Genomic DNA, 24,196 nt, shown 5'->3' with positions numbered 1-24,196 from the left:
TTTGAAGTTATTATTTAGAAGACAACAAGGAAAGTGTTAATATTGTTTTTGTTTAATATCACTGACTTTTCTATTTATAACCTGACACCACTGACACTGTAATTAACTCCCTCCTCTCACTGTTCTGCCCTTGCCTTTTAATGTGCTAATCAGATTTGTGTCTTCCATAATGATGTCATCAAGCCACAAACAGTAAAGATGGTGCCAGTTTAAGACCAGATTCTATCATGGACCCCTCGATTGACCTCCCTCTGGAGAAACCCTATTTGCCCCCTTCTCTCATTGCCCAATTCAGCAGGAAGCCTTAGATGGAGTCTTTGCCCTTGTTCCCTGACAGCAATTAGAGGAACTGCTCAGAGAGGGGGAATTGATACAGGGTGGGTACACCCGGGCTTGGTCAGCGCCAGTTACCTAGGAGGACCTGCCAAACCTTCTGAATTTCAGCTCCAGTGGTGTTGGTAAGGCGGAGGAGGGGAGGCAGAGCTGGAGAACCAAGTGTGGCAGAAAATGCAAGCTCGCAGTAGCCTGCAGGTCCTTATTTAGTTGAGGGAGAGCACAGCACAGCCTGTGCTGTTGACGGTGTCAACCCCAGAACCACTCTTGGACCAAGAGAGATCTCCTCTGGCTGCACTACTCCCCTGTAAGCATTTCACAGTCCCAAGGGTGACTCAGGGGGATGCCCTCCTTCCCTTTGCCTGGTCAATTTCATGTTAGTTTCCTAGGCCTGGACAAATTTCATGAATGAACTGTATCCATTTACTAATGTGTTCATTCACCTTGGCCCCAGCTGAAGGGACTGTATCCATTCAATAATGCACTCATTCATCTTACTCCAGCTGAAGGGACTGTATCCATTTATTTGTTACCAGTCCTAGCAAATGTAACCACAAAGGACTCATGTGACTATTCTTTGAATCATTGAGACCAAGGACCTACTGAAGAAGAAATTCTGATATTAACACCATTAAAAGTTCCATCTATAAGCTGATCAAAAACATTCATTAGTGGAAAGATTCCCTATTTAACAAATGGTGCTGGGAGAACTGACTAGCCACCTGCAGAAGACTGAAACTGGACCCTCAACTTTCACCCCTAACAAAAATCGATTCTCACTGGATAAAAGATTTAAAATTAAGACATAAAACTAAAAATACTGGAAGAGAGTGCAGGGAAAATGCTTGAAGATATTGGCCTGGGAAAATATTTTATGAGGCAGAACCCCTTGGCAAGTGAATCAGCATGAAAAATATATTACTGGGATCTGATCAAGCTAAAAGCTTCTGCCCATCCAAGAGCACTGTAAGTAAAGCAAATAGACAGCCTTCAGAATACAAGTACATTTTTGTAGGTTATATTTCCGAATGGTCTCTGATAAATAGAATCCACGGTAATCATAAAAACAAACAAACAAAAAACCTGCATTTCTTTGTGGGCAAGAGACTTGAACAGAAACTTCTCTGAAGATGACAGGAAAATGACCTACAAACACATGAAAAAATGCTCAACATCTTTTTAAGCATCAGAGAAATGCAAATCAAAATGACTTTGAGATATTACTTAACTCCAGTAAGATTGGCCCACATCACAAAATCCTCACACTACAGATACTGGCATGGATGAGGAGAGAAGGGAACACTTTTACCCTGTTGGCGGGATTGCAAACTAATATGGCTTTTTGGAAAGAAGTGTGGAGAATTCTCAAGGAACTAAAAGTTGACTTAAAATTCCATCCTGCAATTTCTCTACTAGGTATCTACCCAGATGATCAAAAATCATTTTACAACAAAGACGCTTGCCCCAGAATGTTTATTGAAGCCAGATTAATAATGGCGAAGACATGGAAGCAGGGCAAATGCCCATCAATCTATGAATGGATTAACAAATTGTGGTATATGTATACTATGGCATACTATGCAGCCATGAAAATAATGGAGACTTTACAATGTTCATGTTTATGTGGATGGAACTGAAACACTCTTTTTAGTAGTATCTCAAGAAGGATGGGGAAAAGTATCCAAAGTAGGGGGAGGAAGGCAAGTTGGCCAACTGGAGCCAGATTTCCACAGAGGCTCCTGTCTAAAGGGAGAGTTAAAGGACAGAGGTTTAGGAAGTAAGCAGAGGGTTTGGAGCTGAGCCAAGACAGAAGGTTGAAGAACACACATCAACCCTGCTGAGGTGATCTGCAACACCAAGGAAACAAATAATAGGTACAAAATCCGTCACCAAGCATACAGGAGTCCTCTCCATCATGAGAACAGCACACAGTGTACTTTCTACAAACAAGCGAGCAAAGTATAGATACCCTCCTATTTTAGCCCACAGGACAGACCCTCTAAAACCTGGAACTCCTTCCCCTACTAGTGTGCCATGGCACTCTCCCGCCAGGCATAAAACTGTATAAAACTGTATATATTCTCCACCTGCAATTCTGAACTCCCAGCACTCTCCTCCACTCTCACCCCAAGGTCTGGAGTCCTGTCCCCTATGGAGTCCAGATTCTTGGGCATTTTCTCAAGAGGTGTGGACAAGGTGTGGGCTGTTGCAGATCTGTGCTGATTCTGTGGCATGGGTGTAAGGAGAAGATGGGCGACTGAGGAAACCATACAGGATGTATGTGGTGACATCAGGCACAGAGCAGCAGAACCAGCAGTGGGAATAATAGGGCTCACAACCCTGGAGATATTTTAGAGAGACACTACTTGCCTCTCTGGGCAACCAAAGAAAGCCAGGCATCTTCTCTGGTGGCAGCCACTGGCGGAAGAAATTGGGGATGGAAAGGCAGGCGCCATGAGCAAAGGGTATATGCCTGAGGTTGTGCCTGCCTGGGAGGACTACGGCACACACAAAAACTATAATACATGCATGCAGAGACGAAATACTCCCAGGGCAGGGCTGAGTCAGAAGGACTATTTTAGTGATACTAAGAAACACCTGGCTCCCAGGGGATCATAGCTGAGACAAAAGCAGGCAGGGAGAGGCAGGAACTGAGAGCTGAGTATGAGCTCTAACCACACCCACCCTAACACAGAGTGCAGCAGAGACAGACCCACCAGCTGCAGTCATTGGCAAAGACCACAGCTGAGTTGCAGTTTCTGAGAACTCAAACAGCGCCTGGTCCACAGGAGAATATAGCCAGGAAAGGGAACTGGGTTACAGCCCTGTGGGGTTACCAGTGACTGGGTGTGATAGAGGTGCAAGGTGGGGAAGGAGGCATCAACCTTCCCAAGCTAATTCATTTGCTGGGTGGGTCCTTCTGAATACACAGAGCACCAGAGCAAGGCATACTCAAGCTGGCACCAGACCTCTGCTATCTAGTTGACAGAGACCTTTTGAACTCTCCCTTTTGAGACTTGGTGCTGGATAGATCCTCCAATAAGATGAACACAGAAATTTTAGATTTAAACTTAACCATTCAACATTTGGATTTAACAGACATCTACAGAACATTTCATTCCAATAAAACTGAATACACATTCGTCTCCTCAGCCCATGGAACATACTCCAAAATGAATCACATCTTACGTCACAAGTCTAAACTCAGTCAATTTAAAGGAATAGAAGTTATTTCTTGCATCTTCTTCGACCACCATGGAATAAAAGTTGAACTCAGTAACAACAGGAATCTCCATATTCATACAAAAACATGGAAGCTAAATAACCTTATGCTAAATGATAGCTGGGTCAGAGATGAGATTAAGAAGGAAATTACCAAATTTTTGGGACAAAACAATAATGGAGACACGAATTATCAGAACCTCTGGGATATCGCAAAGGCGGTCCTAAGAGGGAAATTTATAGCACTGCAAGCCTTCCTCAAGAGAACGGAAAGAGAGGAAGTTAACAATTTAATGAGACATCTCAAGCAACTGGAAAAGGAAGAACATTCACCCAGCAGAAGAAAAAAATAACCAAAATTAGGAGGCGGAGCATGATGGCAAACGGGACGGATATGTAGCCCACCTTTCCCAAATCATCAGGTGAGAAGAAGTGGGGTCTGGACCTTATCCCCATATGTATTATTGGTGTGGAAAGACAGCTGGAGATGCACAGCGAATTGGCAGATTGCTGTACATGAGGTGTAATTTAAAACCAAGGGCTCTGTTGTTGAGATTTTCCCTGCTTGACCATGCTGTCCAGCAGGCTCCTCCCTCATGAAGGACAGCAGCTTGCAATTCCTGGCAAAACCCAATTGTGAAAATTTATTCCTGAGCAGAAGTTGACACCCAAAAGGGGAGCCACTCAGAATCACAAGGAGCTAATCAACCCGATGGAAAATTGAAGGGAAGTGATCCCGCCCGAGAAACAGACATTTTGAATTGTCCAAAATGGCAAACACCTTCCCCCTGAACAAGATGAATGATTAAATAGACTGGACCATTCCTGGTGGGGAATATTGGTGTGGGCTGGTAGTTAAGGCTGTGCTGCGAAATGGCATGTGGCAGGAATCAAAAGTCCAGATTCAAAAGTGAGACTCTGAGCCACAAAAACTGAGTATAAGGTCTCCGTGTGCCGCAGTTGCGGCGGCAGAGACTGGGTAGCAGCCAGCTCCCGCCCCCACAGCCGATTGCAGTTGCCAGTTTGCAGGAGAATGAGGGAGCAGAGTGGAAAGATTTGTGAAGCGTGGACTCCTGCACTGAGATGGGAGGTTGGATAGGAGTGCTGTCTGGAACATAGCAGCTGAGGTTGCACAACAATTAAGTAAAAAACTTTTACAGTTTTTTAAATGGCAATCGGTCAGGTAGGGTGGTTACTGTGGTAACAGTATAACCCATGTATCAGGTATAAGCCTGGGAAGCACTCACAATGCGAGCTGGTGTCCAGAAGGTATATTGCATAATAAAAATATTCCTATGAAAGTTGATCCCTACGTCATACCTATAGGTGTATATTTCTACATATATACAAGAATAATATTTTTGTGGTTGGTGCCTTTTCTTCTCTTTTTTTTCTCATCATTTTCTTAGAGGAACTGCCGTTAATTTTTATTATTTATATATATACATATATACATTTATTTTTATTTTTTCTACTTTTAACTTTTTCTTTCTTGTTTTTTAAATTTTTTATGAATACCACTCTTTTTCTCCCATCTCTCTTCCCCTTGTTCCCTTCTTATGGTTTCTGAGAGTGCTAACATCACATTTCTTGAGGGTTTTCGTTTATTTGTTGGTTCATTTGGTTTGTATGCTTTTTACCTTTTTTTTCTCAATTAGTTTATGATTAACATTATTTTTATTGTAGTTGTTTTTTTGCTCTTGTTATCGTTGTTGTTTTCTGTATGTCTATGTGTTTCTGAATGTGCATCTGTGGCCTTGTGTGTCTGGTAGCCTTTTAATCAGTTTATTTGCTAATTTGGTCTCAATCAGTTTGGTGTTTCAACCTAAAGTTCTGAGCTCCCAGCACTCCCCTCCACTCTCACTCTGAGGTCTGGAGGCCTGTCCCCCAGGAGACCAGATTCTTGGGTGATTTTTTGAGGGGTGTGGACAGACCATGGACTGCAGCTGGTCAGGGCTGATTCTGTGGCATGGGAGTGAGGAGACAACAGTCGGCTGAGAGGTAATCACACAGGAGTGGCAGTGCCATGAGGTGCAGAGCAGCAGCCATTTTTGGCAAAAATAGGGCCCACCCCCGGATATTCTGAAGCAACAACACCTGTCTCCCTGGGTAACAAAAGGAGGCCGGGCATCTTCTCAGATGGCAACCACCACGGAACATATCTGGAAGTGAAACACAAGCCCCGTGAGTAAAGGGTTTGCCTGTGGTGATACCGGCCTGGGTGGAGCGCAGGGACTAGAAAACGCACATGCAGAGCAGGGAAAATCCCAGGGTGGGGTTGACACAGAGGCTTTACTGAGCCTAAGATGCACCGGCCCTCAGAAGATCATCAGCCTATAGACAAAGAAAGGCAGGAGGCTAGAGCTGACTGTGCTGCGAATACAAACCTGCAGGAGTAAAGACAGGGACTGAGGCACAGGTTCTGAGAACTCAAAACAGCTTCTCTTCTGCATAGGAATTTAGCAGGGACAGAAACAAATTCCGACAAAGTTGTTCTGCTCTGTCAGTAACATCAATCAGTGGCAGGGCTGGAACTGAGTGAACAACCCACAGCCTCCATCAAGCGCCCGAGGTTGTCAGGCCTCACCACCCTCTCCAGGATAGAAGCAGAGAGCAGTAGCTTGGCTGAGCAGATATATATATTTCCTTGTGATACAGGCAGGTGTAAACCCCTGGAGTATCTGCTCACTGGAGACAACTTAGTCACAACCCTGCATGGCTATCAATAACTGAGTGTGACATAGGAGCAAGGTGGTAAGGAGGCATTAACACTTGTAGACTGATCTATTTGCCGGGTCCTCCTGACTTCAAAGAGCACCGAAGCAAGTCATATTTGAGTTGTCACCAGACCCCTGCGATCCAGTTCCCAGAGACCTTTAAAACTCTCCAACCTGAGACAGGTGTTGACTGAGACAATTGATTTGGACCTTTTGAACTGAGCCAAATGCCTGAGGACTATTCAAGTGGTGCCCTGCATTTGTGGTTGTAGGAAGGTTTGATTTTCCTTTTTCAATTGTTGCCTGTGGTGGGTGGGGTGACCTAGTTGCTGGTATTTCTCCACAGCTGAGACTTCAACCCAGAGTAACTGTTTCACTAGGGTCAAACAGAGACCAGCTGAAAACAAGACAGAAACACTTAGCCCCACCACACCAAATAGTTTCCCAATTTCTCATGCCGTACCACAGTACGGGTTCTCGACAAAGCTTCAGGGGAAAAGTCAAATGGTGAAAAATAATCATGTGGCAAAATCAGCGGAAATACTCTGGTAACATGAATAACCAGAATAGATCAATGCCACCCAAGAAAAGATATAGCAGATGTCACTGAAGATCCCATTCATAAATAGCTGGCTGAGATGTCAGAAATAGAATTCAGAATTTGGATTGCAAACAAGATTAATGGAATGGAGGTAAAATTGGAATTAGAAATTCGAAGAGCAATTCAAAAGTCAAAATTAGAAATTCGAGGAGAAATTCAAAAGTTGTCTCAAGAATTTAATGAATTTAAAGGCAAAACCACCGAAGATTTTCATGCATTGAAGCAAGAATTTGCAGCCCTCAAACATCTGAAAAATATAGTAGAATCTCTCAGTAACAGAGTGGAGCAAGCAGAAGAAAGGATTTCTGACATTGAACACAAAGCTTTTGAACGCTTCCAAACTCTGAAAGAGGAAGTGAAATGAAGAGCAAAAATGGATCATTCTCTCAGAGAGCTCTGGGATAATTTGAAGAAGGCTAATATCTGCCTCATTGGAATCCCTGAACATGATGAAGTGGCCTCACAAGGCACAGAGGCCTTTCTCCACGAAATTAGGAAAGAATGTTCCGGACATGCCAAGAGATTCTGAAATTCAGATGGCAGACAGTTTCAGAACCCCAGCACGACTCATTCCCAATAAGACATCTCCCACGCATAACATAATTAACTTCACTAGTGTTAATAAGAAAGAGAAAATTCTAAAATCAGCCAGACGTAATAAATCCATTACCTACAAAGGGAAGAATATAAGAAAGACTGCAGATCTCTCTGCTGAAACTTTTCAAGCCAGAAGAGGATGGTCATCGACTTTTAATCTACTAAAACAAAATAACTTTCAACCCAGGATACTGCACCCAGTTAAACTTAGTTTCATTTATGATGGAGAAATTAAATACTTTAATGACATTCATATGTTGAAGAAATTTGCCATAACCAAACCAGCTCCTCAAGATATTCTCAGACCTATGCTCCATAATAACCAGCCCAATCCTCTACAACAACAACAAAAAAACTCACTCAGAAACTTTTGATCAAACTCCAACTTCCACAGTGGCGAAAGGATTAAAAATGTCCACTGGACTTTCGAAAAACTCCATACCCAAAAATTTACCAGACTTATCAATATTCTCCATTAATGTGAACAGCTTAAACTGTCTTCTAAAGAGGCACAGGTTAGCTGACTGAGTACAAAAACTTAGCCAGATATTTGCTGCATACGAGAGTCACATCTTACCATAAAAGATAAATATACATTCAGGGTGAAAGGATGGTCATCCATACATATTTCAGGCAAATGTTAGCCAGAAAAAAGCAGGCATTGCCATTCTATTTGCAGACATAATAGGCTTTAAACCAACAAAAGTAAGAAAGGATAAGAATGGTCACTTCATATTTGTTAAGTGTAATACTCAATATGATGAGATTTCAATTATTAATACACCCAACCAGAATGTGCCTCAATTTATAAGAGAAACTCTAACAGACATGACCAACTTGATTTCCTCCAGCTCAATAAAAGTCGGAGATTTCAACACTCCTTTGGCAGTGTTGGATAGATACTTCAACAAGAAGCTGAGCAAAGAATTTTAAGATTTAAACATAACTATCCAACATTTGGATTTAGCAGACATCTACAAAACAATAAATCCCAACAAAACTGAATACACATATTTCTTATCAGACCACGGAACATACTCCAAATCGATCACATCTTAGGTCACAACTCTAACCTCAGTAAATTTAAAGGAATAGAAATTATTCCTTGCATCCGTCTCGGCCCACCATGGAATAAAAGTTGAACGCAGTAACAACAAGAATCTGCATACTCATACAAAAACATGGAAGTTAAACAACCTTATGCTGAATGATACCTTGGTCAGAGATGAGATCAATAATGAAATCGCCTAATTTTTGGAAAAAAACATCAATGAAGACACAAATTATCAGAACCTCTGGGATACGGTAAAGGAAGTCCTAAGAGTGAAATTTATAGCACTGCAAGCCTTCCTCAAGAGAATGAAAAGACAGGAAGTAAACAACTTAATGGGACATCTCAAACAACTGGAAAAAGAACAACATTCCAATCCCAAGCCCAGAATAACAAAAGAAATAACCAAAAATTTGACCAGAATTAAATGAAATTGAAAACAAAAGAATAATACAACAGATCAATAAATCAAAAAGTTAGTTTTTTAAAAAAGTCAAAGAAATAGATAAACCTTTAGCTAACCTAACCAGGAAAAAAAGAGAAATATCTCTAATTTCATCAATAAGAAACAACAAAGACAAAATAACAACACACTCCTCAGAAATTCAAAAAATCCTTAATGAATATTACAAGAAACTTTATTCTCAGAAGTACAAAAATCTGAAGGAAATTGACCAATATTTGGAAGCACGTCACCTTCCAAGACTTAACCAGAATCAAGTGGAAATATTGAACAGGCCCATATCAAGTTCTGAATAGCATCAACCATACAAAATCTCCCTAAAAACAAAAGCCCAGGATCAGATGGGTTCACATGAGAATTCTACCAAACATTTAAAGTGGAACTAGTTCCTATATTACTCAACCTGTTCCAAAATGTAGAAAAAGAAGGAAGACTACCAAACACATTCTATGAAGCAAACATCACCCTGATTCCCAAACCAGGAAAAGAACCAACAAGAGAAGAAAATTATAGACCAATATCACTAATGAATATAAACGCAAAAATATTCAACAAGATCCTAACAAACAGAATACAGCAACATATCAAACACATTATACATCATGACCAACTAAGTTTAATCCCAGGGTCTCAAGGCTGGTTTAATACATGTAAATCTACAAGTATAATTCAGCACATAAAAAATTAAAAGACAAAGACCATATGATTCTCTCAATTGATGCAGAAAAAGCTTTCGATAATATCCAGCATCCATTCAGGATCAGAACATTTAAGAAAATTGGTATAGAAGGGACATTTCTTAAACTGATAGAGGCCATCTACAGCAAACCCACAGCCAATATCGTATTGAATGGAATGGACTTAAACTGAAATCATTTCCACTCAGATCAGCAACCAGACAAGGCTTCCCATTGTCTCCACTACCCTTAACATTGTAATGGAAGTTTTAGCCATTGCAATTAGGGAAGAAAAGGCGATCAAGGATATCCATATAGGGTGAAAAGAGATCAAACTTTCGCTCTTCACAGATGATATGATTGTATATCTTGAAAACACCAGGGATTCTACTACAAAACTCTTAAAAGTGATCAAGGAATACAGCAGTGTCTCAGTTTACAAAATCAACATTCATAAATCGGCAGCCTTTATATATACCAACAATAGTCAAGTCGAAAAAAACAGTTAAGGACTCTATTCCATTCAAAATACTGCCAAAGAAGTTGAAATACTTTGGAGGTTACCTAACAAAGGACGTGAAAGATCTCTACAAAGAGAACTATGAAACTCTAAGAAAAGAAATAGCATAAAATGTTAACAAATGGAAAAACATAGTATGCTCATGGCTGGGAAGAATAAACATTGTTAAAATGTCCATACTAACCAAAGCAATATACAATTTTAATGCAATCTCTATTAAAGCTCCACTATCATACTTTAAAGATCATGAAAAAATAATACTTCGTTTTATGTGAAATCAGAAAAAACCTCGAATAGCCAAGACATTACTCAGAAATAAAAACAAAGCAAGAGGAATCATGCTACCAGACCTTATACTATAATAGAAATCGATAGTGATCAAAGCAGCATGGTACTGGCACAAAAACAAAGAAGTGGATGTCTGGAAAAGAATAGAGAACCAAGAGATGAACACAGCTATTTACCGTTTTTGATCTTTGACAAGCCGATTAAAAACTTTCAGTGGGGAAAAGATTCCCTATTTAACAAATGGTGCTGGGTGAACTGGCTGGCAACCTGTAGAAGACTGAAACTGGACCCACACCTTTCATCATTGACTAAGACAGACTCTCACTGGATTAAAGATTTAAACTTATGATGTGAAACTATAAAAATATTAGAAGAGAGTGCAGGGAAAACCCTTGAAAAAAATTAGTCTATGTGAGTATTATATGAGGAGGACCCCCAGGGCAATTGAAATAGCTTCAAAAGTACACAATTGGGACATGATCAAACTAAAGCAAGCAGACAGCCCTCAGAATGGGAGAAGTTATTTGCAGGTTATGTCTCTGACAAAGGTTTAATAACCAGAATCCACAGAGAACTCAAACGTATAAGCAAGAAAAGAACAAGTGATCCCATCTCAGGCTGGGCAAGGGACATGAAGAGAAACTTCCCTGAAGAAGACAGGCACACGCACTACAGACATATGAAAAAACACTCATCATCTTTAATAACAGAGAAATGCAAATCAAAACTACCTTGAAATACCATATAACTCCAGTAAAATTAGGCCACATCACAAAATTCCAAGACCAGAGATGTTGGCATGGATATGGAGAAAAGGGAACACTTCTACCCTGCCAGTGGGAATGCAAATTAATACATTCCTTTTGGAAAGATGTTTGGAGAACACTTAGAGATCTAAAAATAGATCTTCTATTCAATCTTATAATTCCTCTACTAGGTATATACCCAGAAGACCAAAAAATCACATTATAACAAAGATATTTGTACCAGAATGTTTATTGCAGCCCAATTCATAATTGCTAAGTCTTGGAAAAAGCCCAAGTGCCCAACCATCCACAAATGGATTAACAAATTGTGGTATATGTACACCACGGAATATTATGCAGCTTTAAAGAAAGATGGAGACTTTACCTCTTTCATGTATACATGGATGGAGCTGGAACATATTCTTCTTAATAAAGTATCTCAAGAATGGAAGAAAAAGTATCCAGTGTACTCAGCCATACTATGAAACTGATTTATGGCTTTCCCATGAAAGCTATAACCCAGTTATAACCTATGAATGGGGGAAAGGGGAGAGGGAGGGGAGGGAGGGAGGAGGATGGGCAGTGGGAGGGTTATTGGTGGGATTACACCTGCAGTGCATCTTATAAGGGTACATGTGAAACTTAGTAAATGTAGAATATAAATGTCTTAACACAATAACTAAGAAAATGCCAGGAAGGCTCTATTAACCAGTGTGATGAAAATGTGTCAAATGGTCTATAATACCAGTGTATGGTGTCCCATGATCGCATTAATGTACACAGCTATGATTTAATATTAATAAAAAAAGTACTGCCAAAAAAAAAAGAAGTAACCAAAAATAGAGTAGAATTAAATGAAATTGAAAAGAAAAGGATTATACAATAGATAAATAAATAAATAAGTTGTTTTTTTGAAAAGGTAAATAAAACAGATAAACCTTTGGCTAACTTAACCAGGGAAAAAAGAGTAAAATCTCTACTTTCAGCTATTAGAAATGTTAAAGACAAAATAACCAGAGACTCCTAGGAAATTCAAAGAATCCTTAATGAATATTACAAGAAACTCTACTGTCAGAAATATGAAAATCTGAAATAGACCAATACTTGGAATCATGCCACCTTCCTAGCCTTAGCCATCATGAAGTAGAAATATTGAACACACCTATATCAAGTTCTGAAATAGCATCAACTATACAAAATCTCCCTTAAAAGAAAAGCTGGGGTCGAGATGGCTTTACATCACAATTTTACCAAACCTTTAAAGACGAACTAGTACTGTATTACTCAAAATTTTCCAAAATATAGAAAAAGAATGAATACTACCCAATACATTCTATGAAGCAAACATCATCTTGATACCCAAACCAGAAAAAGGCCCAATAAGAAATTACAGACCAATATCACTAATGAATATTGATGTAAAAATATTCAACAAGATCCTAGCAAACAGAATCCAGCAACACATCAAACAAATTATACACCAAAACCAAGTGGGTTTAATCCCAGGGTCTCAAGACTGGTTCAATATATGTAAATCTATAAATATCATTCACCAAACAAACAAAATAAAAAACAAAGACCATATGACTCTTTCAATTGATGCAGAAAAAGCTTTTGATAATATCCAGCATCCCTTCATGATTAGAACACTTTAAAAAATTGGAATAGAAGAGATATTTCTTAAACTGATAGAAGCCATCTACAGCAAACCCACAGCAAATATTTTATTGAATGGAGTTAAATTGAAATCATTTCCACTGAGATCAGGAACCAGGCAAGGTTGCCCATTATCTCCTCTCCTTTTTACCACTATAATGGAAGGCTTCGCCATCACAATTAGGGAAGAAAAGGTGATCAAGGGTATCCATTTAGGGTCAAAAGAGATAAAACATTCACTCTTCTCAGACAATATGATTGTATATGTGGAAAACACCAGGGATTCTACAACAAAACCCTTGGAAGAATCAGATCAAAGAATACAGCAGCATGTCAGGTTACAAACTCAACACTCATAACTCTGTTGCCTTTACATATACCAACAACAGTCAAGCTGAAAAAATAGTTAAGGACTCTATTATGTTCACAGTATTGCCAAAGAACATGAAATATTTGGGAGCTTACCTAACAAAGGATGTGAAAGATCTCTATAAAGAGAACTATGAAACTCTAAGAAAAGAAATAGCTGAAGATGTTAACAAATGGAAAAACATACGATTCTCATGGCTCGGAAGAATCAACATTGTTAAAATGTCCATACTAGCCAAAGCGATATACAATTTCAGTGCAAGCCTTATTAAAGTTCCACCATCATACTTTAAAGACTGTGAAAAAATAATACTTTGTTTTATATGGAATCAGAGAAAACCTCAAATAGCCAAGACATTACTCAGAAATAAAAAAAAAGCAGGAAGAATCATTCTACCAGAACTCAGACTATACTATAAATTGATAGTGATCAAAACAGCATGGTACCAGCATAAAAACAAAGGGGTAGATTTATGAAACAGAATCGAGAAGCAAGAGATGAACCCAGCTACTTACCATTGTTTGATCTTTGAAAAGCCAATTAAAAACATTCAGCTGGGAAAAGATTCCCTATTTAACAATTGGTGCTGTGTGAACTGGATGGCAACATGTAGAATACTGAAACTGTACTCACACCTTTCACCATTAACTAAAATAGACTCTCACTGCATGAAAGATTTAAACTTAAGACATGAAACTATAAAATTACTAGAAGAAAGTGCAGGGAAAATACTTGAAGTAACTGGCCTGGGTGAATATTTTATGAGGAGGACCCCCACCCAAGGCAGTCGAAGCAACACCAAAAGAATATTACTGGGACCTGATCAAACTAAAAAAACTTCTGAAAAGCCAAGAACACAATAAGTAAAGCAAGCAGACAGTTGTCAAAATGGGAGAAGATATTTGCAGGTTATGCCTCCAATAAAGGTTTAATAAAAAGAGTTCAGAAAACTCAAACATATTACTAAGAAAAGAACAAGTGATCCCATCTCAGGGTGGGCAAGGGACTTGAAGAGAAAATTCTCTGAAGAAGATAGGCACACAGCCTAGGGACATATGAAAAAATGCTCATCATCCTTAATCATCAGAGAAATACAAATCAAAACTACTTTGAGACATCATATAACTCCAGTAAGATTAGCCCACATCACAAAATCCCCAAACCAGAGTTGTTGGCATGGATGTGGAGAAAAGAGAACACTTCTACACTGCTGGTGAGAATGCAAACTAATATGTTTCTTTTGGAAAGATGTTTGGAGAACATTTAGGGATCTAAAAATAGACTTAGGCTTCAATCCTACAATTCCTTTGCTAGGTATTTTTCCAGAAGACCAAAAATCACTTTATAACGAACATATTTGTACCAGAATGTTTACTGCAGCCCAATTCATAATTGCCAAGTCATGAAAGAAGCCCAAGTGCCCATCGACCCACAAATGGATTCATAAACTGGGGTATATGTAGACCATGGAATATTATCCAGCCTTAAAGAATGATGGAGACTTTACCTCTTTTATGTTTTCATAGATGGAGCTGGAACATATTCTGCTTAGCAAAGTACCTCAAGAATGGAAGAAAAACTATCCAATGTACTCAGCCCTACTATGAAACCAATTTATAGCTTTCATATAAAAGCTATGACCCAATCATAGCCAAAGAAGAAGGGGAAAGGGGAGAGGGAGAGGAGGGAAGATGGGTGAAGGGACAGTAATTGATGGGACCATACCTATGGTGCATCTTACAAGGGTACATGTGAAATTTACTAAGTGTAGAATGTTTTAATTTAATTTATGTTTAATTTTAAATGTTTTAACATTTATAAATGTTTTAACACAATAAATAAGAAAATGCCCTGAAGGCTATGTTAAGCAGTTTGATTAAAGTATTTTAAATGTATATAAAACCAGCACATAAGAAAATGCCATGAAAGCTATGTTAACCAGTTTGATGAAAGTATTTCAAATTGTGTATAAAACCAGCATATTGTACCCTTGATTGCATTAATGTACACGCTATGATTTAATAAAAAAGAGTAATCATAACAAATATTATACAATAAAACATTAAAAGTCTAAAAAAAGTATCCAATTTACTCAATAGTATTATGAAACCCATATATCATCACCTATAGATTCATATGAATGATAAAACACAACTATAATCCAGGAAGAAGGAGGGGAGAGAAGAGAAGAGGGAGATGGGAGGACGGAGAGTATTGGTGGGACCTCACCTATTGTGTACAACGCAATGACACATTTCAAAACTACTAAGAGTATAGTATAAATGTCTTCCCACAACAAATAAGTAAATGAGATGATGGTTATGTTAATCAGTTTGATTTAAGCATTCCACATTGTATATCAAATCAGCACACTGTATCCCATAAATGTGCACAATTATGATTTAATAAAAAAAAGTTCTATCTAATGTCATCCAAGTAGTCAATGGTGGAATCAGGATTCAGATTCAGGTTTGAGTAATTCAAGAACTTAGTAAGTATACAGATAATCTTAGGGGAGACTTAAGGCTAAGACAGATAAAAGACACAAAAATGAATAGAATCAGTAACCACAATTACAGCTCAACAGGCTAGCATGATATGACAAATTAACAAAATCAAATTCAAACAGGTATAGATACATCTTCAATAGAGTCAAAAAAGTCCAAATGTCTATGTACAGATTAGGAAAAGACATAGCTTACCAATAGTCTATGTAAAGATATTTAATGCATTTAAGAAAACCGCAAATTCACTATATGATAGTTAAAGGCTGGTTGTGAGCATAAAAATAAATATAAAATCTAATGTGATCTCAGGCAGCAGTAACAGAAATGTAACATGTAGAACAGGGGAAGTCAGAGTCTAACTCTAAACTGCAGCAGTCAAAATACCCCTGAAGAAACCATTAACCATCCTAAATATGGTTAGTAAAATGATCATGATAGAAAGAAATTCAAAGTTATAGCATGTGAGAAATGGGTAAAGCAACTAATATACTTATCTAGGAAGCAACATTATCTAAAGTGTAACTGACATATAAAGGGTATTTTTTTTTTTTAAGATGAGAATTTTTCTGTATGGCATCAATAGAAGAGATAATTCTTCCAATGCCACAGGTCTGTGGTTGACATAAGAAAGGACCTTAAGTTGAATCAAAGCTTTTACAAAATGGAATAGGTTCCTTAGGCTCTTTTATGTAGAGTTTTATGCAGAAGGTCAGTGGCTACTAAGTACACCTACTATAAGAGGGGATTATAATATCATACGGGAAACTGATCTAGAAAACATCTAAAGTCATTTCAAAAATTGGTATCTTTTTCTTCACTGAGGTTTCCCAAAGATGTATTTGTATACATTTTTTAATAAGGAGGAGAGAAGGGAGGTTTAATAGAGGGAGAGTAAATGTTGGGACCATACCTATGGAGCATATGGCAAGGGTAAAAGTCAAATCTATTAAGTATAGAACATAAACATCTTAAAACAATAATTAAGTAAATAAGGTGAAAGCTATATTAATTAGTTTGGTGTAAGCACTCCAAATTGCATAAAAAATTAACACATTGTATCCCACAAATGCATAAATGTATTCATGATCTATGTGTATATAACTTAATAAAAGGAAAAAATAATGATTAAAAGTAAACAACAAAGAAAAATCACACTTATTAAAACTTTTAAGCTCCAGTGCTACTCATTGATTATTCTTTAAGAAAAATCCCTAGGAGGGGGCAGAGACAAGATGGCTGACTGAAGCCAGCTTTCTACAGAGGCTCCCATTCAGAAGGAGAGTTAAAGGACAGAAATTTAGCAAGTAACCTGGTGGACTTGAGCTGCACCAAGAGAGAAGGTTGACGAACGCACATCAACCCCACTGAGGCGAGCTGCGACCCCAAGGATAAAAACAAAAGGTACAAAATCCATCACCAAGAGGATGGGAGTCCCCTCCCCCATGAGAACGGCTCAGAGTGCCCCACAAACAAACGAGCAGAGTTCAAAGGTCCTCCCAGTACAGTCCACGGGAGAGACCCTCTAAAAACTGGACCAACCTTCCCTACAAGGGTGCCACGGGGTTTTCCTGACAGGCATAAAACTGTATAAAACTGTATATATTCTCTACCTGCAACTCTGAGCTCCCAGCACTCCCCTCCACTCTCACTCTCAGGTCTGGAGGCCTGTCCCCCAGCAGTCCAGATTCTTGGGTGATTTATCGAGGGGTGTGGACAGGGCCTAAACTGCAGCTGGTCAGTGGCTACTCTGGGGCATGGGAGTAAGGAGAGGATGGTTGGCTAAGAGGGAACCACACTGGAGAGGCAGTGCCCCGAGGCGCAGAGCAGCAGCTGTCTTTCAGCAATAATAGGGCTCACTCCTGAATATTCTGAAGCCACACCCCCTATCTCGCTGGGCAACCAGAGGAGGCCGGGCATATACTCAGGTGCCAACCACCACAGAACAGATCTGGGACTGAAACACAGGTCCCGTGCTTAAAGGGTTTGCCTGAGGCGATACTGGTCTGGGTGGAGGGCAGGGACTACAAATGCATGCACACAGCCAGGAAGTTCCCAGGGTGGGGCTGACCCAGAGGATGACATCACTGAGCCTAAGATGCACCTGGCCCTCAGGGGATTGTCAGCATATAGACAAAAGAAGACAGGAGGATAGAACTGACAGGTAACAGAATACAAACCTACAGGATCAAAGACAGGGCCTGAGGCACAGGCTCTGAGAACTCAAAACAGCTTCTCTTCTGCAGGGGAATTTAGCAGGGACAGAAACAAACTCCCACAAAGTTGTTCTGTTCTATTCTGTCAGTAACATCAATCAGGGGCGGGGCTGGAACTGAGTGAACACCCCCCGGCCTCCATCAAGCACCCCAGGTTGTCAGGCTTCACCTCGCCCTGCTAGACAGAGGCAGAGCGCAGTGGCCTGTCTGAGCAGAAATAGACATCCTATGATTCAGGCAGGTGCAAACCCCTGCAGTATCCATTCACTATAGGCAACTGGTAAAAGCCTTGCAGGACTATCAGTGACTGGGTATGACAGAGGTGCAAGGTGGGGAAGGAGGCATCAAACTTCCCAGACAGATATATTTGCTGGGTGGGTTCTCCTGACTCCACAGAACACTAGAGCAAGCCATATCAAAGTAGTCACCAGACCCCTGTGATCCAGGTGCCAGAGACCTTTTAAACTCTCCCACCTGAGACAGGTGCTGACTGAGACAATTGATTTAGACCTTTTGAACTGAGCCAATCGCCCAAGGACTATTCAAGTGTTGCCCTGGGTGTGTGGTTATAAGGAGGTTTGATTTTCCTTCCAATTGTTGCCTGTGGGGGGAGGGGTGATTTAATTGCTCTTTTTCTCCACAGCTGAGACTTCAACCTAGAGTAACTGTTTCACTAGGGTCAAACAGAGACCAGCTGAAAACAAGACAGAGCCACTTAGCCCCACCAAACTAAACAGGTTCTCAGTTTCTTTGGCCATAGCACTGCAGGGGTCCTCAACAAAGCTCAAAGTAAAAAATCAAATGGTGTAAAACAATCATGGTGCGGAATCAGTGGAATAACTCTGGTAACATGAATAACCAGAATAGATTAACGCCCCCCAAGAAAAGAAACGACAGAGGTAACTGAAGATCCCATTCATAAACAGCTGGTGGAGATGTCAGAAATCGAATTCAGAATTTGGATTGCAAACAAGATTAACACAATGGAGGAAAATTTGAAATTAGAAACTCAAGAAGCAATTCAAGTCAGAATTAGAAATTCAAGAAGAAATTCAAAAGTTGTTTCAATAATTTAATGAATTTAAAGATAAAACCACCGAAGATTTTGAGGCACTGAAGCAAGAATTTTCAGTCCTCAAAGATCTGAAAAATACAGTAGAATCCCTCAGTAACAGAGGGGAGCAAGCAGAATAAAGGATTTCTGACAATGAAGACAAAGCACTTGAACGCTCTCAAACTCTCAAAGAGGAAGAGAAATGAAGAGCAAAAACGAATCATTATCTCAGACACCTCTGGGATAATTCGAAGAAGGTCAATATCTGCCTCATTGGATTCCCTGAAAGTGATGAAGTGGCCTCACTAGGTACAGAGGCCATCTCCATGAAATTATGAAAGAGAATTTTCCAGACATGCCAAGAGATTCTGAAACTCAGATAGCAGACAGTTTCATAACCCCAGCACGATTCAATCCCAATATGACAACCACCAGGCATATCATAATTAACTTCACTAAAGTTAATGTGAAGGAGAAAATTCTGAAAGCAGCCAGACGTAAGAAATTCATTACCTACAAAGGGAAGAATATTGGAATGACTGCAGATCTCTCTGCTGAAACTTTTCCAGCCACAAGAGGGTGGTCATCTACTTTTAATCTCCTAAAGCAAAATAACATTCAACTCCAGATCCTGTATCCAGCTAAACTGAGTTTCATTTATGATGGAGAAATTAAATACTTTAATGACATTAATATGCTGAAGAAATTTGCCATAACCAAACCAGCTCTCCAGGACATTCTCAGACCTATCCTCCATAATGAACAGCCCAATCCTCTACCACAAAAGTAAACTCACTCAGAAACTTTCGATCAAACTCCAACTTCCACAGTGACGAAAGGGTTAAAAATGTCCATGGGATTTTCGAAAAACTCGATACCCAAAATTTTACCAGACATATCAATATTCTCCATTAATATGAACAGCTTAAACTGTCCTCTAAAGAGGCACAGGTTAGCTGACTGGATACAAAAACTGAAGCCAGATATTTGCGGCATACAAAAGTCACATCATACCTTAAAAGACAAATATAGACTCAGGGTGAAAGGATGGTCACCTATATTTCAGGTAAATGGTAATCATAAAAAAGCAGGTGCTGCAATTTTATTTGCAGATACAATAGGCTTTAAACCAATAAAAGTAAGGAAAGATAAGAATGGTCACGTCATATTTGTTAAGGGTAATACTCAATATGATGAGATTTGAATTATTAATATTTATGAACCCAACCAGAATGCACCTCAATTTATAAGAGAAACTCTAACAGACATGAGCAACTTGATTTCCTCCAGCTCCATAATAGTTGGAGGTGTCAAAACTCCTTTGGCATTGTTGGATCAATCTTCCAATAAGAAGCTGAGCAAAGAAATTTTAGGTTTAAACCTAACCATTCAACATTTGGATTTAGCAGACATCTACAGAACAATTCATCTCAACAAAACTGAATACACATACTTCTCATCAGCTGACAGAACATATTCCAAAATCGATCACATCTTAGGTCACAAGTCTAACCTCAGTAAATTTAAAAGAATAGAAATTATTCCTTGCATCTTCTCGGACCACCATTGAATAAAAGTTGAGCTCAATAACAACAGGAATCTGAATACTCATACAAAAACATGGAAGTTAAATAACTTTATGCTGAATGATACCTGGGTCAGAAATGAGATTAAGAAGGAAATTGCCAAATTTTTGGAACAAAATGACAATGAAGACATGAATTATCAGAACCTCTGTGATACCGCAAAGGCAGTCCTAGGAGGGGAATTTATAGAACTGCAAGCCTTCCTCAAGAGAACGGAAAGAGAGAAAGTTAACAACTTAAAGGAACATTTCAAGCAACTGGAAAAGTAAGAACATTCCGACCCCAAACCCAGTAGAAGAAAGGACATAACCAAAATTAGAGCAGAATAAAATGAAATTGAAAATGAAATAATTATACAACAGATCAATAAATCAAAAAGTTGATTTTTTGAAAATGTCAATAAAATAGATAAACCTTTGGTTAACCTAACCAGGAAAAAAAAAGTAAAATCTCTAATCTCATCAATCAGAATTGACAAAGACGAAATAACAACAGACTCCTCAGAAATTAAAAAAATTCTTAATTAATATTACAAGAAACTTTATTCTCAGAAATATGAAAATCTCAAGGAAATTGGCCAAAACTTGGAAGCACGTCACCTTCCGAGACTTAGCCAGAATCAAGAGGAAAAGGTGAACAGGCCTATAACAACTTCTGAAATAGCATCAACCATACAAAATCTCCCTAAAAAAAAAGCCTAGGACCAGATGGCTTCACATCAGAATTCTACCAAACCTTTAAAGAGGAATTAGTACCTATATTACTCAACCTGCTCCAAAATGTAGAAAATGAAGGAAGACTACCCAACACGTTTTATGAAGCAAACATCACCCTGATGCCCAAATCAGGAAAAGATCCAACAAGAAAAGAATATTATAGACCAATTCCACTAATGAATATAGATGCAAAAATATTTAACAAGATCCTGACAAACAGAATCCAGCAACACATCAAACAAATTATACAACATGACCAAGTTGGTTTTATCCCAGGGTCTCAAGGGTGGTTCAATATACGTAAATCTGTAAGTATAATTCAGCACATAAACAAATTAAAAAACAAAGACCATATGATTCTCTCAAGTGATGCAGAATAATCTTTTGATACTATATAGCATTGCTTCATGATCAGAACACTTGAGAAAATTGGTATAGAAGGGACATTTCTTAAACCGATAGAGGCCATCTACAGCAAACCCACAGCCAATATCATACTGAATGGAGTTAAATTGCGATCATTTCCACTCAGATCAGCAATCAGACAAGGCTGCCGATTGTCTCCACTGTTCTTTAACATTGTAATGTAAGTTTTAGCCACCACAATTAGGGAAGAAAAGGTGATCAAGTGTATCCATATAGCATCAGAAGAGATCGAACTTTCAATCTTTGCAGATGATATGATTGTGTATCTGGAAAACATCCAGGGATTCTACTACAAAACTCTTAGACGTGATCAAGGAATACAGCAGTGTCTCAGGTTACAAAATCAACATTCATAAATCGGTAGCCTTTATATATACCAACAACAGTCAAGCTGAAGAAACAGTTAAGGACTCTATTCCATTCACAGTAGTGCCAAAGAAAATGAAATATTTGGGAATTTATCTAACAAAGGACGTGAACGATCTCTATAAAGAGAACTATGAAACTCTAAAGAAAGAAACAGCTGAAAATGTTAACAAATGGAAAAACATATCATGCTCATGGCTGGGAAGAATCAACATTGTTAAAATGTCCATACTATCCAAAGCAATATACAATTTTAATGAAATCCCTATTAAAGCTCCACTGTAATACTTCAAAGATCTTGAAAAAATAATACTTCCTTTTATATGGAATCAGAAAAAACCTCGATAGCCAAGACATTACTCAGAAATAAAAACAAAGCAGGAGGAATCACACTACCAGACTTCAGACTATAAATCGATAGTGATCAAAACAGCATGGTACTGGCACAAAAACAGAGAAGTAGATGTCTGGAACAGAATAGAGAACCAAGAGATTAACCCAGCTACTTACCGTTATTTGATCTTTGACAAGCCAATTAAAAACATTCAGTTGGGAAAAGATTCCCTATTTAACAAATGGTACTGGGTGAACTGGCTGGCAACCTCTGGAAGACGGAAACTGGACCCAAACCTTTCACCGTAAACTAAGAAGTCTCTCACTGGATTAAAGATTTAAACTTAAAACATGTAACTATAAAAATACTAGAAGAGAGTGCAGGGATAACCCTTGAAGAAATCGGTCTGGGCGAGTATTTTATGAGGAGGACCCCCTGGGCAATTGAAGCTGCTTCAAAAATACACTACTGGGACCTGATCAAACTAAAAAGCTTCTGCACAGCCAAGAACAGTAAGTAAAGCAAGCAAACAGCCATCAGAATGGGAGAAGATATTTGTAGGTTATGTTTCCCACAAAGGTTTAATAACCACAATTCACAGAGAACTCAAATGTATAAGCAAGAAAAGAACAAGTGATCCCATCGCAGGCTGGGCAAGGGACTTGAAGAGAAACTTCTCTGAAGAAGACAGGAGCACGGCCTACAGACATATGAGAAAATGCACATCTTCTTTCATCATCAGAGAAATGCAAATCAAAACTACCTTCAGATATCATCTAATTCCACTAAGATTAGGCCGTATCACAAAATCCCAAGACCAGAAATGTTGGCATGGTTGTGGAGAAAAGGGAACACTTCTACATTGCTTGTGGGAATGCAAATTAATACATTCATTTTGGAAAGATATTTGGAGAACACTTAGAGATCTAAAAATAGATCTGCCATTCAATCCTATAATTCCTCTACTAGGCATATACCCAGAAGACCAAAAATCACATCATAAGAAAGATATTTGTACCAGAATGTTTATTGCAGCCCAATTCATAATTGCTAAGTCATGGAAAAAGCCCAAGTGCGCATTGATCCACGAATGGATTAATAAATTGTGGTATATGTATACCATGAAATATTATGCAGCCTTAAAGAAAGATGGAGACTTTACCTCTTTCATGTTTACATGGATGGAGCTGGAACATATTCTTCTTAGTAAAGTATCTCAAGAATGGAAGAAAAAGTATCCAATGTACTCAGCCCTACTATGAAACTAATTTTTGGCTTTTACATGAAAGCTATAACCCAGTTATATACTAAGAATAGGAGGAAGGGGGAAAGGGAGGGGAGGGAGGGGGAAGTGGGCGGAGGGAAGGTCATTGGCGGGATTACACCTGCAGTGTATCTTACAAGCATATATGTGAAACTTAGTAAATGGAGAATGTAAATGTCTTAACACAGTAACTAAGAAAATGCCAGAAAGGCTATGTTAACCAGTGTGATGAAAATGTGTCCACAGGTCTATAAAACCAGTGCATGGTGCCCCATGATCGCATTAATGTACACAGCTATGATTTAAAAAAAAAGAAAGTAAAGAAAAGAAAAATCCCTAATTGGTTTTCACTGGAGTTAGAATTTTAAATGTGTACAATATATTATTTGGTTTAAGATACCTTATAAATATTTCTCTCAACTTAGAAATGTACCTAACAAAGACTTCAAAGCCATTTTTTTTGAGGAAGAGAGGTAACTCAAAAAATCA

General features: G+C 38.8%; 1 protein-coding gene across 5 annotated transcripts in view; it reads right to left on the bottom strand.

The window, feature by feature from the left end:
* APOOL (apolipoprotein O like) overlaps positions 1-24,196 on the bottom strand; it is a 294,516-nt gene that overhangs the window by 60,425 nt on the left and 209,895 nt on the right. The gene's annotated exons all lie outside the window — the stretch shown is intronic.

Source organism: Nycticebus coucang, chromosome X (assembly GCF_027406575.1).
Source record: "Nycticebus coucang isolate mNycCou1 chromosome X, mNycCou1.pri, whole genome shotgun sequence".
In the NCBI taxonomy this organism is placed as follows: Eukaryota; Metazoa; Chordata; class Mammalia; order Primates; family Lorisidae; genus Nycticebus; species Nycticebus coucang.
The sequence above is the reverse complement of the archived record's forward strand: the minus strand, read 5'-3'. Positions and strand labels throughout refer to the sequence as shown.